Below are 16,358 nucleotides of genomic sequence, written 5' to 3'. Positions count from 1 at the left end.
TGGTCAGAGCTTTGAACTAAACTTGGCGTACATGAACTTGGCCTTTTCTCCCCGGAAATGCATCTCTCGACCTTGAATGCCAGGTTGCGGGACAGAAGAAATGGCAGGGACTGTGCCGGGGGAGGCCCGTGACCCTTCCCTCGAAGGTCGGAAAGCTTGGCCCTCTGGCCAGCCGCTGCTCACAGCTCTGAGACATCCGTGCCAACTGTCCCCAGGCTGGCCCCATTGGCGATGGATGCTGAGTGAGGGTGACCCCCGCGAGGAGACTCTGTGACCACGTGAGGTCTGCCGTGCCAGACCCTGGGCCACACAGCATCTTGTGAACAGACAGACACGCCTGCAAGGCTGCAGAGGTTGGCACAACGGCACAAAGCGGGAGCATCTTTGCTTTTTTCTACCCATCTAACCCCTTTGAGGTGTGAGATCAATACCAAATCCTCAGAATGCTTTAGTCATAATAAACTGACTTTTTTTTCCAATGGAGGTTTGCATTAATGTCTTTGCAATCATGTTCTGCTTTAAAGTGGTATCGCAGGGTCCTTGGGCCCCGGTCTAGGAGAAAATCTGCTGGGAGAACATGCTGTGAATTACTATGACATTTAGTTCAGGAGGTACCGATATTCTACCCCTCAGCACCGCGGCAGGGAGCTGTGGGCGCGTTCCTAGAGCCATTGCACACAGCTCGCAGGAGCCACGGGAGACATAAAGGACCTTGTTTTCCAAATACTGAGGATCTGTGCTCTTACGGCCGATCGCGGCTTCCGATCACAGAGGGCAGACAAAGAGGCAGGCGGTCACTATTGCAGCGCCTCCCCCAAGTACCGCGAGCCCTCTCCCCCCTGGGTGAGGTGACTTCCCTGGGATTAAAGGGATGGTGGCCTCCACGCCCCTTCTTTGTCTTTTGTCTTTTTCCTCCTTTGAGAGGCAGACGTTGAAGAGTGGGGCATTCAAAGGCAAGTGCATACACAGGGAGAGTCAGGAAGTCCCTGCACGTGGCCAAGGAAGTGCAGGCTCAGAAGAGATTCGCGGAGACCTTAAGTTTACAACCCAGCCCCATCCTCAACACAGAGGCAGCCTGCGGTGCTCTAAAAACAAACCACAAAACAAAGCCAGCAAACTGTGGGACCTGGGAGACAACATTAAGGGGACCAACATATTCCTGGTGGGAAGGAAAAGGAGAGAGAGAGAGAGAAGGGAGGAGGGAAGGATGGAAGGAAGGAAGGAGAGAGGGAGGGGGGAGGGAGAGAGGGAGTGGGGAAGGAGGGAGGGAGGGAGGGAGGGAAGGAAGGGAGGAAAGAGAATATTGCGGCAGCCAAATTCCCAGAGACAGAAAGTGTAATGGCGGTTGTCAGGGGTTGGGGGGAGAGAGGAGCAGAAAGCTAGTGTTTAATGAATGTAAATTTTCTGTTTTGCAAGATGAAAAGAGTCCTGGAGATGAATGGTGGGGATGATTGCACGACAATATGAAGGAACTTAATGCCGATGCACTCTGCCACGAAAAATGGTTAAGATGATAATTTAGTGTTATGTGCATTTTACCACAATTTTAAAAATTGAAAAAAATTATATAATGTAAGCAATGACTTCCTGTTAAATTCTTTTCATGTTACCATACGAATGATATCAAACATTTATCACCTATATGTTTTCGTTTCAGCTGTACTTTTCGTCTGTGCGTGTGTTGATTTCCCTCACAGTCAAATACAATTATAAAAGATACCTTTTGAGATTATGTGCCCATAGACTCATGATGTAATAAAATAGGAATGAACTCTTTTTAATTAAAATTATCTAATGCTATATCAGCTTCTAGTGCCCAGCCAGCCAGGCGCCCCATAGCCTGGGAGTTTTTTAATGGCTTCTGTGCTAAATGTTCATAAGACAAATTTGACAACCTTACTAACTTCCAAATACTCCTAACCTGACAAAACCAAAAAAAGCAAAAACAAATAACAACAACCACAAAAGCAGAGATGGGGGACGGGGGTGGGGGGGGTGGGGAGAAGGTAAGAAAGGAACCAATGCGATTGAAGCTATTGAAATAATTCTGACTCCTGCTGCTTGTGAAGATTATAATATAATAAGATCAAAGTACTGACTGCAATTTGAAATTCGGGAAGAACAAAGTAGTCTTGTTAGGGCATTAGCTCCCCGTGCTCACAAAAAGGGTCTGTGAGTTTTCCTCCAGTACTTTGAATTCCTATCCATATTTCCTCCCCTTTTAATCATGTTCTCTTCGGGCATTTTACACTTTAAAATTTTCGTGGGAAATTGCTAACAACGGACCGGTCATTTTTTTGCACATTACTCTTACTTTCTTGCTAAGGGTGTCTCCTATCATATGAATCAAGTGTAAAGAGACTTTCTAGAACACTAAATTAGGCTTTGAAGTTCGTCAGGCAGGTGCCGTTTGGTGTCATTCTGTCTCTGGGTTGCAGCACAGTGACAGAAAGCTGGTGCCTCCGTACATGTCTTATCATCGGTGGGGGGGGGGGGGGGCCATCACTGCATTAGATTCAGGGTCACTCATAGTGGAAAAGGCATCCCGGAAATCTTCCTCAAGGAAAGAGAAGGGAAGGGCTGAGTGACATCGTGTCCATACGGCTGCTTTTCTGAAGAGTTAGACTAGAAAGTACAGTATGAGATTTTTTTTTTCTTTCCATTGAAATCATCCCTTTTATCATATTATCTGAAAGAGCCAAGCCGGGGTGGAACCACGTTATGTCCTCCTAGGCACACAACAGGCGCTTTCCACAGTCGGTGAGGAAAGTGACAAGCTGGAGTGGACCACTAATGTCACCCCCATCCTTTATTATTTTGTTGGTGAAAACACAGGTCCCTAAAGAACTTTAAGCGACCTGCACAATGGAAAAGAGCGTGTTTGATGTTCACCGTCCTTTGAGTCATGGACCATGTGTGGGGAGATTAATGATAACAATGGCTAAGTGTGGGCAAGGTTTCTATGGTGCAACTGAGTTAGACTCTCAGAATTTGTTTACTCTGACTCGCTGGAGCCTGTGTCATTAGCCCACGAGGAGGGTAATTCTTAGTTGACCCTCACGTGCCTTTGAAAGCTCAGTCCGAAAAATGCACAGTTCGGGAAATTAAACTAATTTAACTTCCAATCTGATTGGGTTAGCAGGATGCAAATAATGAAACTGACTCATAGTAGTCTAAAAATCCCTCTAGGTTTTTTTTTTTGTGTGTGTGAAATTATATCCATTTTTCAATTCTGCAACATTTATTTATACTTTACAAAAGTATTTCTTGAGTCCACAGCGACTCTTTGACAACCCATCTCTCATGTGAGAGGCAAAAAAAAAATGTTTTAATGGGAAAGAAAACAGACCTTGATTTTTCACATAAGGTAAAAAAAAAAAAAAAAAAATCAGAAACACATCTGCTGTGCTGGTTCTCATGTGCCCAAGAGGAAAAACAAAAATAAAGACCATGTCAAGAAAACTGTTGCCACTATGGGGTCTGTCGTTCATGATTTGTAAATGTGTCTCCAGCAAAGTGAGGGCAGAATCCCCTTTCTCTCAGCTGCCTATAAATAATTCACATTTTTGTCAAAAGACTCTCCTTTAAGAAATGTAGAAAATTGATTCTGATGGGAAAAGGAAATATAACTCATGAGGGAATGGAGGAGGAAATACACAGAGATGATTTATACTGTCGCATTTTATGTCTTGATATCTAGTGTATGCCTGATGAGGAATAAGACAGACTCATGAAAACACAGACATCCATTCTTGGATGCATGAAGCCAGGACTCTGAGAATTTAGCCTCATATCAGATTGTCTCCCCATGTTTACGATCCTGAAAGAGACATGCGCATTGATTAGAGCCTATGTTTTATCTAGACAAACCCTCTTGCATACAGATGAGTAAACTGAGTCCTGGGAAAAGGAGCTCAGCCGAATTTACAGAACTCGCTAACTTTGTCACGTGGGTGGGTGAAGATCCCCAAAGATTATTGAACAATCTTGTTATACCATTGTTTGAAGCATATCAACTAAGTTAGGCAAGATGTCCAATTCCTCTCCCCTATTTCAAATTAAAAATTCCAATGGGAACCGAGCTAAAATACATACACAAGAGCTGGTGTAAATGCCACCTGAGCATTTCCCTGGGCAGGCTTTTTTGTCTTTAATGATCATAGTCTCAGCATCTTACCAAAGCCTTTCCGGTCTCTGCCCAAGGTCTCAGAGGCACTGGGTTGCCTATGTGTCTACACTGAGCAAATGATCCTCGTGAGGTCTACACTCCTCCGTGTCTGATCGAATGCAACGGTCTCAATACATGACTCCCTTTTCACCTCCTACTTAAGATCGGAGCCCAGCAGCCCATCTCCACATTCCCTGGCCCCTTGTCTTTATTTTGCTTCATAACCTTTGATGACTTCTGCTATTCTCCAGTTTTACTTATTGGTGACCTTTGTGGTTTCCACACCGAACAGCAAGCTTCATGAGGACAGGATTTTCTTTTTTATGCCTTTGTTGATGGCCCCACGCCTGGGGCCTAGAAAAGGGCCTGCCTGTCCTGTAAGCGTTGTGTAAGTTTTTGTTGAATGACGTCAATTGCTGTGGGAAGGTCGTCTGTGACTGGAACGTGGAAGTTTCTTCTTGTCCGTCCGGGAAGGTACCCGCCCCATTCAAGGCCACAGAACGCACGTGTACATGACGTGAACAATGCCACTCTGAAACTCCTCCTATGCTCTGCGATGGGAAAAACTCGTTCTTATGTCATCGGGCATTTTCCCGACTTTTTTAAAGCTCAGAACACGACCATCTACTCCTCTTTCTGTTTGCATTTCTGCTAAGACAACCCCCACTTTTTTAAAGTTTATTTAGAGAGGGAAAGAGACAGACAGAGACAGAGAGAGCACGGGGGAGGGACAGAAAGAGAGGGAGAGAGAGCATCCCAAGCAGGCTCCACGCTGTCAGCTCAGAGCCTGATGCGGGGCTCAAATTCATCAACTGTGAGATCATGACCTGGGCCGAAGCCAGACGCTCAACCGACCGAGTCCCCCAGGCGCCCCTAACAACTCCCACTTTGAAGGAGTGACTACATGCCAAGGTATAACCTGAATGGGAGAGAATTTAGTAGGCAACCAGAGAACAGGGGATAAAGCACACACTGGTTAAGCTAACAAAGTATTATATTTCAACATAAGGAAGTGCAAAATAAAGGGTCTCTGACGTAGCTGTACGTTCCAAGGGTTCTCTATCGAATAAGCACGGCCCGATGACCACGGTCAAGCCTAGACCACGTGTTCACATACGACGCTTCACCAAACGCTTAAAAAAAATTGGGGCCATTCCTGCAAACAGTCAGCTTGCGGCTACTCTTTGTTTTTGGAGGAAATGTCTTTGTAAACTTGACCTTGCTATTATCAAATAAAAAAAAAAAATCAGAACTTAACACAGAGAATTTTCATTCAAAAGGATCATTGCTTTCGAGGAAAGAAGCTACTGCGATAATGGCAGTAGACTATCCAAGCAGGTGGAACCTCCGGCCAGAAGATCTGAAAACATCTCCTCTAGGGGTAGGACCCTCCCCCCCCCCCAAAAAGAGTTTTCTTACATAGCGGGGAAAGAACAGGCCAGGGAGAGACAGGTATGGGGAGTGGGGTCAAGGGTGCTGTGATCAGACAGCAGCCCAGATGGTATGCATTTCATGCCGAGGCCAGCGAACGCGCAGGAGAGGCCCTTCAGAGCCTGGGGGAAGAAGAGTGTCACCAAGTTTGATGAGTTAGCCTTTTGTTCTGACTGGTCAGTGGGGACAAGCAGTTCGGCCAATTATTTATGAAACAAAGAATGGGAACTTGGAGGGTCCCTGTGTGACCCTGTCACAGGTAAACAAGGGGACATCTGCAAGGGAGTTCCGTCTAAGCCCTAAGGGGAAGGAGGGATCTTTGCCATGAGCTCTTTTCACAACACCGAGCACAGGAACTTCACGCCTGCTGTTTCCCAAGATCTCAGGCTCTGTAAAGTTCTCCGTTGTCAGTATCAATACCTGATCAGAAATCGTACATGGAAGAGCTGAAGACTCCAAACGCTTGCCCAATGAACAATCGATGTCAGTGTCCAATTTTCTGTTGACTAAGGATTTTTTTAATACGTGACATCCTGTATCGTGACTGCAGCCTGTGTGGTGTCAGACTGAAAGGAATCCCTCCAACCCGAGACTAACCCAAGTGGACACTCTAAAACACCACAGAATGCCCTAAACTGCGGGGATAATTAGGAATCCAAGTCATAAAAAGAAAAACACGTCACCGAAATGCCTAGGGCCATTTTCTGAGTCCTTGATCAGGCCGTTGTCTCCAACCCAGCTACAGGTGCAAGACAGCAGAACAGGTGAGCACCGTGGAGCTTTGTGAATAGATTAAAGATAAGAGATCTTCCATCGAAACTCAAGATTTTCTATAGGAAACCTATGGTTTCAATCCTCAGCTTTCTGATCCTCAATCTAAAAGAGAGTTGATGTCATCACACTGTAAAGTTTTTCTCAGTGTTAATGACAAAATGCTTGTCAAAGTCCCAGCCAGGGATCCCTACTGACGATGGCGACACCCTGAGATCTAGGGCGTCACTTATCACTTTCACTGGATCACTTCCGACAGACTCTCATGGACTCCCTCAGATGTGCTTAGCCGTACACGGCATAAGGAAGATATTATAAGGAAATAATCTCCCTGACAATTTCTAAATTACTCACTAACTCCAATCGTAACTCGCCATGGAAGTTTCTTTTGAGGGGGAAACCGCATTCCTATTTGGGCCCCCAAAGAGATCTGGCAGGATGCCTCCAATTTCTTCCGAACTTGTCCTCAGAGGTTGGCGAAGTAAAACATTTTTTGAAATTTTTATTTATTTTTCATTTTTAAGTTTACTTATTTATTTTGAGAGAGAGAGAGCACACCAGTGGGAGAAAAACAGAGAGAGAGAGGGAGAGAGAGAGAGACCGACAGAATCCCAAGCAGGCTCTGCACTGTCAGTGTGGAGCCCAGTGTGGGGCTTGAACCCACGAACCGTGAGATCATGACACGCACTGACATCAGGAGTCAGATGCTTAAATGAGCCCCTCGGGTGTGCCAACTTTTTAAAAATTAATATGCTATCTGACCACTGCCACTGCAGGAGAAAACTGCTATTTTTAAACTGCCAGTAAAACACAGAAACAGTTCCACTAAAGAAGCATCATTTCTTTGTTTTAGGTGATAATATCATTATCCTAAGACTTCCACAGTTATGGATCTGATCTGATCAAGGAAACGCAGTGAAACGTTTTCTTTCAGATTATTAAGGAAAGGATTGTATGAAATGCTTCCCAAAGCTAACATATGCATAGCAAATAATAACTTAATTTTGGATTATTACCATTGGACTATGTTTTGAAGATCATGTGTGACACCTCTACTCAAGAATTGTACAACTATCAAAAGGCACATCTAACAAGGGTGCAAATGGGTGACTCTTCTGCTCGGTTTATTATGATGTCGTGCATAAAAAGGATATATAGAAATATGAATGCCGTTACAATCCCTGTAATGGTGCAATACCCAGGAAACGACCCAGGGGGCCACTTAGAGGAAAGCTCAAAGGGTTTCAGCTGTACTTTGGGCCTCTCTGATGCTCACCCAGAGCTGCCAATGAACCCAGCTCATCGTAAACAGAATGGAATAGAATGAACCCTTTAATATTTTTATTAATTAGGACCTGAAAAGGTTCCATTGAATTACTACTCTGTGACACGTATCAATCATAATTTTTTTCATTAACATGCATGAAATTAGATTTGATCTGGATGAGAGGGGAAAAAAGAGGGTTTTTTTTGTGTGTGTGTGTGTTTTGTTTTTTTATGAAGAAAATTTATTTTATTACCACAGTGGTATGACATTGCCCATTCAAAATTAAAATTTGCTGTATGTTTACAGTATGAGGAAGGAGGAAACAATATTCAGTGTTTAAATATGAATGAAGGTGTGCGACAAGCATACTATAAATAATTTTGCCAGTGGATGTCATTTTGCAAAGTCCTTATCTTTCTCCGTAACTACTCATTCTTTCTTCCAAATTAGGGCGGGAGAGGAGAACTCTAAAGGGTGGAGTAAATCTCAAGAGATACCACTGAAAAACCTATAGATCTGAATCTTACCTGCAATACAATTGTGAGATGCTTTTCAAAGCCATGGTGTCTGGAATTCGCATCCAAACCCCATAATTAAATGAGAAATTCTGACTCTATTGCATCATGGTGACAGACTCTCTGAAGGACATTAGTTCAATCTCCCTAAACGGTCTGTTACTACCTAAACAGTTGTGCTGTGATCGATTTTTAAACGATGCACTAATTATCCTTCTAGCTTGCTTAAAGTGACATCGCAAATAATTTTTTTAAACGATGAACGTTATTTTGCAAACCAGTGTCTCTTCCTTGTGAAAACATTTAAAGTTGGTTTAAAAACTGTCTTCCATGGATGTTCTACAAATGAGAATTCAATTCAATGTAATTGAAATTCAAAACCAGGGGGAGCACGTGTCTATATGGAACAGCCCAAATGACCAGACATTTCCTGGACGCTCTTTCCTCTCGTCCACACCAACAGGGCTGAAGTGAATAACAACTAGAGAAACAGCTAGCGGGAAGGATGAGCTCGTTCAGAATCAGGGGCCACATGTTGGGAGGGAGGGAGAGATGTATGTCTAATATTACCTAAGGATGAGTTTACGCTCACTTTATTATAGTAGTTTAGGGGCGCCTGGGTGGCTCGGTTGGTTGAGTGTCTGACTTTGGCTCAGGTCATGATCTTGCGGTCCATAGGTTCAAGCCCCGTGTTGGGCTCAGGGCTGACGGCTCAGAGCCTGGAGCCTGCTTCAGATTCTGTCTCCCTCTCTCCCTGCCCCTCCTCCACTCACTCACACTCTCTCTCTCTCTCTCTCTCAAAAATAAATAAACATTAAAAAAAATTATCCATGGGGCGCCTGGGTGGCGCAGTTGGTTAAGCATCCGACTTCAGCCAGGTCACGATCTCGCGGTCCGGGAGTTTGAGCCCCACATCAGGCTCTGGGCTGATGGCTCGGAGCCTGGAGCCTGTTTCCGATTCTGTGTCTCCCTCTCTCTCTGCCCCTCCCCCGTTCATGCTCTGTCTCTCTCTGTCCCCAAAATAAATAAACGTTGAAAAAAAAATTAAAAAAAAAAATCCAAAAAAAAAAAAAGAGAAAGAAAATGTCTGGCTATTGGGGTTCCTGGGTTTCTCAGTCGGCTAAGCATCCGACTCTCAATTTCAGCTCAAGTCCTGATCTCACAATTGGTGGGATCGAGCCCCACGTTGGGGTACTTTTCATTGCAGAGCCTGCCTGGGATTCTCTCTCTCCCTCTCTCTCTGCCCCCCTCCCATTCCTGCTCAATCTCTCTCTCTCTCTCAAAAGTAATAAGTTAAAAAAAAAAAAAAAAGAAAGAATGAAAATGTCTGGATAAGGATCACAGCGGATGGGTCTGGGATTCGACTGGAACAAGGACTGAGGATGGGGCTTTGCTTTCACGGATTGTTCGCGTTTTTACATAACAATGGACAATACATCATTTGCACAAATGTCTAAAGCTGTATGGGTCCTACTGTCCCTAGATCTGCCAGCCTCCCCTGCCTCCCCGTCGGTTACTGTCGCTTGGCAAAATTTCACACCTATTTACTTTACCTCTTTTGGATCAAATTGCGAGGCATGGTGGAAATAGTCTTTTTACTTTTCTAAATGCTTTCAGACTTGTCATTTTAATAGCAGCTTCTGATCACGCTGCAGCGTGAATAACCCACCAGTGAGGATGTCTGACACTCTGAGGGGCGGTGGTGGAGGGAGAGGCGGGAGAGCTTCCGTCCCTGCACCTGCTCCAAGACCCAGGCTCGTCGTCAGGCTCCGGCCTTCGAGGCTACCAGGCTCCTAGAAGGAGTTTCCGCAAAGGCAGCCCCTGTGGCACGCAAAATCCTGCCGAGTGTGGACAGGAGAGGTGCAGGTGAGCGTCGTCTCCCTGGTGGATTGGGTGGGGCCCCCTGACTCTCTCCTCTGCCTGGTCCTTGGGCTTCACGGCCTCCTCTGCCAACCCCCCCGCAGGCCCCCAGGCCCAGCCGACGCGAGCACAAAGTGGGGTGCAGCAATCTGCACCCTGCCTTCTCCCCATGGCATACAGGTGTGAGGTGGTGATGACTTTAAAAGAACTCCTTTCCCTAAAGACCCGGGGTCCTGGGAGAGAGCTGGGGGGCAGGGTTGTGCCTGCTCAGAAGCGCCAATATGGGGGAAAAAAAAAGACAAAATGTAAACAAACAAACAAAAACAAATAGAAAACCATAGGGATTGCAGGCCTTCTGCCATGTGCTTTTTTTTTTTTTTTTGGTTTTAACTTCTCTTTACACCCGGCATGGGTCCTGAACTTACAACCCTGAGAGCAAGAGTCGTGTAATGTACCAACCGAGCCAGGCAGGTGCACCTGCCATGTGCCTCTAATAGTAGATTACAGGTCGGTAAAGTGTCAAAGGCCTTCGAAGACCAGAATACTCCTCAGCACAGCTATGCTCTAGGTGATGCTGCAAGGACAGGACCGGGCTGTGCTTAGGGCTGCATTGGCATCTCTGGGGAAGCTTTGCCTCCTATCTTCTCGTTGAATTCTATTTGACACTATGTATTCAACCTTGGAAGCTGTTGGAACACTCCTAGGAAACAGGGGGATGACAAATACACTGAAAATTACTTGGCTGCTAAAATATAGCTGATCCTCATGCTGGGGGATTTCATATGCCTGAATCCACTTATTCTAAAGTCTATTTGTAACATGCAAATCAACACTCGCAACATTCTAGTGGTCACTTGTGGATGTGCACAGAGCAGCAAAAAATTCAAGTGCCTCAGGACACATGTTCTCAGCAGCAGCCGAATGACACAGTGTTCTGTCTTGTGCAGCCTCTCACGTAGAGGTGACGGGATGGAGGCAGAAGGGGACACTACGGTGAGAGCAGGAAGCTCCAGTTGGGGCCAGGTGGAGGGAGTTCGAATCCCAGTCTGGCACCTGCTTTGTGCAGAGGCCTCAGATGAGTTTCCTGAACAGTTTTCTCTGTTGTAAAATTAAAAAAAAAAAAAAAAAAAAAACGAACCAAGATGAACGATTTTTTTAAAGTTCTAGAGGATAGTCTATGTGACATATGTACCTACATTCCTGAGGAGCTGTGGTTCTGTACACACTAATTTGCTCCTTGAAGTGATTTACACAGTGGATATAATGAGATATCAACTATACTTGGATAGCAAGAAGCAACTATACTTTTGCTCATCCACGCGATTGCAAATACACAGACTCATATCCACGCACAGGCAATAAAACCAGAACAAAGAGGCAATCAGAGTAGGAAGAACTTGGATGTGTTATACTTACAGCAGGACCCTCCTTGTGACCAGGGTCTGCACAGATAAACACCATACAAGGGTATATATACCTGCGCATCACCCTCACCTCCGCCGACCGAAGGGGATGGTGAGGGGAAGTGTGAGATGAGACCCCTTAAACCAATAACTTTATCCGTAGTCTCCTCTCTCTCCACTCCAGAAAATCTGGAACCATACAGTTAGAATTATTTCCTTAATCTGATCATACTGAGCATGAGTGGAGGCCAAGGCCCAGGAAGGGAGCTGGCAAAATGAGGGCCGACAGGAGGCTCCAAGGGCCTACCTTCACCCATCTGGGACTTCCTTGGGGAAGAGGCAAGGATCCAGAACATTGCCTGGCCTGCCCAGACCCTAACACCCCACCATCATCAGGCCCTAAAGGAACCTCAACCAGAAGTCTTGGATCCACACACAAGGTGATGTGGGCTGGGTCCACATTCAGAAAAGCACAGTGTCCTCATCAAGGAGCTGTGGCCCCACGCACACCTTGAGAGAGACACTTGCTCATTCGAGGAAGGCTTCGATTAAAGGCATTGAGTGAGGGCACAGCACAGGGGTTGTGACAGGTATTGAAGTCAAGAAGTAGGAAGGTAGCAGGTATCCAAGATCACAACTGTTCAAATATCCAAAGGACCAAGATGTGGTAAGGTGTGTGGGCTGCAGGCTCATGGGGGCAGGAACCATCAGCGAGAGGGAAGGGGGGGAAGACCGGGAAGGGGGGCCACCTGGTCTGCAGGAGGGCCCAGCCCCTTATCATTTTTTTTTCACAAAAGAGACTGTTCTTCTTGTTACATCGTTAAAATCTTTCAGATCATACTCGAGTCCGTGTATTTTTTCAAATATGTTGACCAATCCTTACATGATAACAAGGGGATTGTTTATTTTTACCTAAAATGTCTTAGGAAGGTGTTTTAAAGAATTTATGGAGCGTTTATGATTATCGTCACTTAGGTATACTGTGAACTTATTTTTTTAAGACCTTTAAATATAGTACCAGATGTTGTTGGGGACACGGGAGTCAGTGCAGGTGAGGGAGTGAGGTGGTGGACATTGGGCATCAGCGTCCCCACCCGACCCACACGTGGGGCAAGCGCCTTCCTGCCAGGGCAGATGCGCACTGCCTCCCTGTGAATGCTGAGAGCCCCTGGAGAGCTTGGTCATGTGAGGTTTCAAACCTAGAGCCTGGGTTGATGGGGGGTGGGAGGGAGGGGAGGGTGGGCGACGGGCATTGAGGAGGTCACCTTTTGGGATGAGCACTGGGTGTTGTATGGAAACCAACTTGACAATAAATTTCATATTAAAAAAAATTAAAAGTAGAACTACCTTATGATCCAGAAAAAGAAACAAAAACAAAAACAAAAAACAAAAAGCAAATAAAACCCTAGAGCCTGGGGGCACCTGGGTGGCTCAGTCTGTTAAGCCTCTGACTCTTGATTCCAGCTCCATTCAGGATCTCATGGTTTGTGGGTTCGAGCCCTGGATCGGGCTCTGTGCTGGCCGCTCAGGGCCCGGAGCCTGCTTTGGATTCTGTGTCTCCCGCTCTCTCTCTGCCCCTCCCCCACTCGTGTTGTCTCTGTCTCTCTCCAAATAAATAAATAAGCTTAAATAAATAAATAAATAAATAAGCGAGCCACTTTTTTTCAAGTCTGTCTGCCATCCAAAGGCCTGTGGCTATTTTTCATTAGCTGACACTTTTGTTCAAAAAGTAAATAAATAAATCACTTAATATCCAGGTCTGTCCCTCAACTGGTAAATATCTCTGAAAATCCATTTTAGGCTTGGTACTTAAATATATATTTCTATTTTTTTTAATGGTAATCCTTTTTTTGTCACTTTAATAAGAGCTCCATGAACAAAGTAGTTAATACAGATTCGTTATATTAAAAATACAGCTTTGGGGCGCCTGGGTAGATCAGTCGGTTCAGCCTCCGCCTTCCGCTCAGGTCATGATCTCGCAGTCTGTGAGTTCGAGCCCCACGTCAGGCCCTGTGCTGACACTTCAGAGCCTGGAGCCTGCTTCGGATTCTGTGTCTCCCTCTCTCTCTCTTCCCCTCCCCCGCTCAAGCTCTGTCCCTCTCACTCTCAAAAATGAATAAACGTCAAAAAAAATTTTTTTTTACAGACGGCTTTATGCTATAACCTGATGGCAAAAATATTGTGAAGAAATCATATTTTGTGAGTGAACTGACAAGAAATGAAGTCCAAAATCAAAGTGATGTCCAAGCAGGTAAAATCAGCAGCTGAGACGACAGCTCGAGTCACTCCTGGTGCAAATGGACCAAATCTCCCCTTAGTCCCAGGACAGCTGAGTTCTGCGGCCCTGCCCTGTGAGCCTGCAGACAGCCTTCCTGATGCCTTTCCCATCTCGAAGGAAAGTCCTGGGCTTCTGGATTCGGTGTGGGGGTGACAAATGAATGCAGCAAAGGTGTGTGCCCAGAAGCCAAGGTTGAAGGTTAGGAGGTGAATTGTGACTTTACACACCCCTCATCTGTCCATTGATATCTCGTAATACGAATCCACAGGATACACTCATATGAGAAAATTATGCTAAAGAAATACAGTTCACATAAGCAAAGGATTTTCTTGGAGAAAATCACATTTTTTAAAAAAAATTTTAATGTTTATTTTTGAGAGAAAGACAGAGTGTAGACAGGGGAGGAACAGAGAGAGAGGGAGACACAGAATCCCAAGCAGGCTCCAGGCCCTGAGCTGTCAGCACAGAGCCTGACACGGGGCTCGAACCCACGGACTCGGAGGTCATGACCTGAGCCGAAGTCTCGGAGGTCATGACCTGAGCCGAAGTCGGACGCTCAACTGACTGAGCCACCCGGGCGCCCCAACATTTATACGTATATATCTGTATATGATTTTTAAGCTATAACTAGTGTAGCTGAATGTGGTCATTTTTCGATAAATACGAAAAAATAGTTACTCAACATGTAGAAAACTTCTGCGATCTGTGTAGAAAATAAAACATTCAAGGGCACCTGGGTGGCTCAGAAAGCTGAACATCCGACTCCTGATTTCTGCTCAGGTCATGATCCCAGGGTCGTGAGATCGCACTTGCGTCTGGCTCTGCACTGGCCATGGAGCCTGCTTAAGATTTTCTCTCTCTCTCTCTCTCTTCCCCACCCCCCCCCACTCTACCCCTCTCCCCCACTCATGCTCTCTCTCTCTCTAAAATAACAACAAAAAAATAAAATAAAACATTCATTCCATGTGTTCTCAAATACATTTATTTTTTTTTTTTATTTTTTTTATTTAAAAAAATTTTTTTTTCAACGTTTTTATTTATTTTGGGGACAGAGAGAGACAGAGCATGAACGGGGGAGGGGCAGAGAGAGAGGGAGACACAGAATCGGAAACAGGCTCCAGGCTCCGAGCCATCAGCCCAGAGCCTGACGCGGGGCTCGAACTCCCGGACCGCGAGATCGTGACCTGGCTGAAGTCGGACGCTTAACCGACTGCGCCACCCAGGCGCCCCTCAAATACATTTAAATATTTGAATATCAGCGTATCTCTGTCTAAACAAACTGTGCCTTTGTTCCTCAAAGGTACAGAAGTTAAATGGAATCAGTTCTGGCAAGGAGGATTTCACTGACGTGGTATTTAGGAGTTGCTGCTCCAATGGCCTTGTGGTTTTCACCAGAATGATGTTTCCCTTTAAAAGTAATGGTGTGATCTATTATTCAGTTTATTCATGCTGCTCTGAGTGTTTCTGGAGCAGACGTGAGCGTGTAGACCTTGTCTACCGCAACAATGAAACGATTACACAAAGGCCCACACCTGTCTGGTTCTATCAAATCTGGAAATGAGAACTGCACGGAGCGGGAGGAAACATCTTCCACAAAAGTATAAAGCTGATGGCAAGCCCCGAGCAGCTGCCACGTGACCTGACAACATAGGTATCGCTGACAACAACAGCGATCTGCTGTTTTGTTTGCTTTCATTAGTGCATGATTATTAGTGAGGTTTTTCAAGACTCACTCTGCTTCCTTTACAAAAGTGTTACGTAGGGGCGCCTGGGTGGCTCAGTCGGTCAAGTGTCTGACTCTTGACTTCGGCTCAGGCCGTGATCTCACTGTGGATGAGTTTGAGCCCTGCGTCAGGCTCTGTGCTGACATCGCAGAGCCTGCTTGGGCTTCTGTCTCTGTCTCTGCCCCTCCCCTGCTAGCATGTGTGTTCTCTCTCTCAAAAATAAATTAAAAAAAAAAAAACCTTTACAAAATTAAAACGTTATGTTACGTTGTTCATCTGTTCCCGAATAGAAAAGAAAAAAGTAAAACAGCAAAGCGTCGGCCGGTGTCTCCCTAGTTAGACAACTTGATACATAAAAACGTACAAACGATACATTAGTACGTTGGCATGCTGGGGGAGAAAAATGTAAATAGCACGGAATAGTCCTCAAGACGTGGAACCTGTCCCTTTCCCCACTCCCATTTTCACTGTTCCTAAATGTTTAATGTGATTGTCCTTTTCCTCTGCATTTGCCGGCTCCATCTCAACACTTCTGTCTTTGCCGGTAATATTTTTTTTCCACTGCATCTGTGTGTTCGTTCTTTGTTATATAATTTATTGGCTTGGTGGTGGTTTTTAGCTGTCTGGTCTTACCTGAAAATTCTGCAACTGTCTGTCTTCGTCTCATTGATTTTATCAGCTCACCTTTGTGCCCGTTACTCATTAAGTCTATATTTTCCCTAAGTTTACGATGACCTAAAACATTGGCAAGCAATTCTTTTCTTCTTCAGTTGCACGTTCTTCTCGAATGTTCTCATCGTGCCCACTTATCCCTTCTCCCTGCAGCCATGTTTTCCCCCAGGTTGAGGACACAGCCCCTGTGGGGCTGTGTGTGGCGGCCGACCTCACCCCTGGGGTCCTGGGTGCCTTTTCAAGGACTCTGGCTCCCTTGAGAAGACCTT

Source organism: Herpailurus yagouaroundi, unplaced genomic scaffold, assembly GCF_014898765.1.
Source record: "Herpailurus yagouaroundi ecotype Mexico unplaced genomic scaffold, PumYag 199, whole genome shotgun sequence".
Taxonomy (NCBI): domain Eukaryota; kingdom Metazoa; phylum Chordata; class Mammalia; order Carnivora; family Felidae; genus Herpailurus; species Herpailurus yagouaroundi.
Note: the sequence above shows the minus strand (reverse complement) of the source record.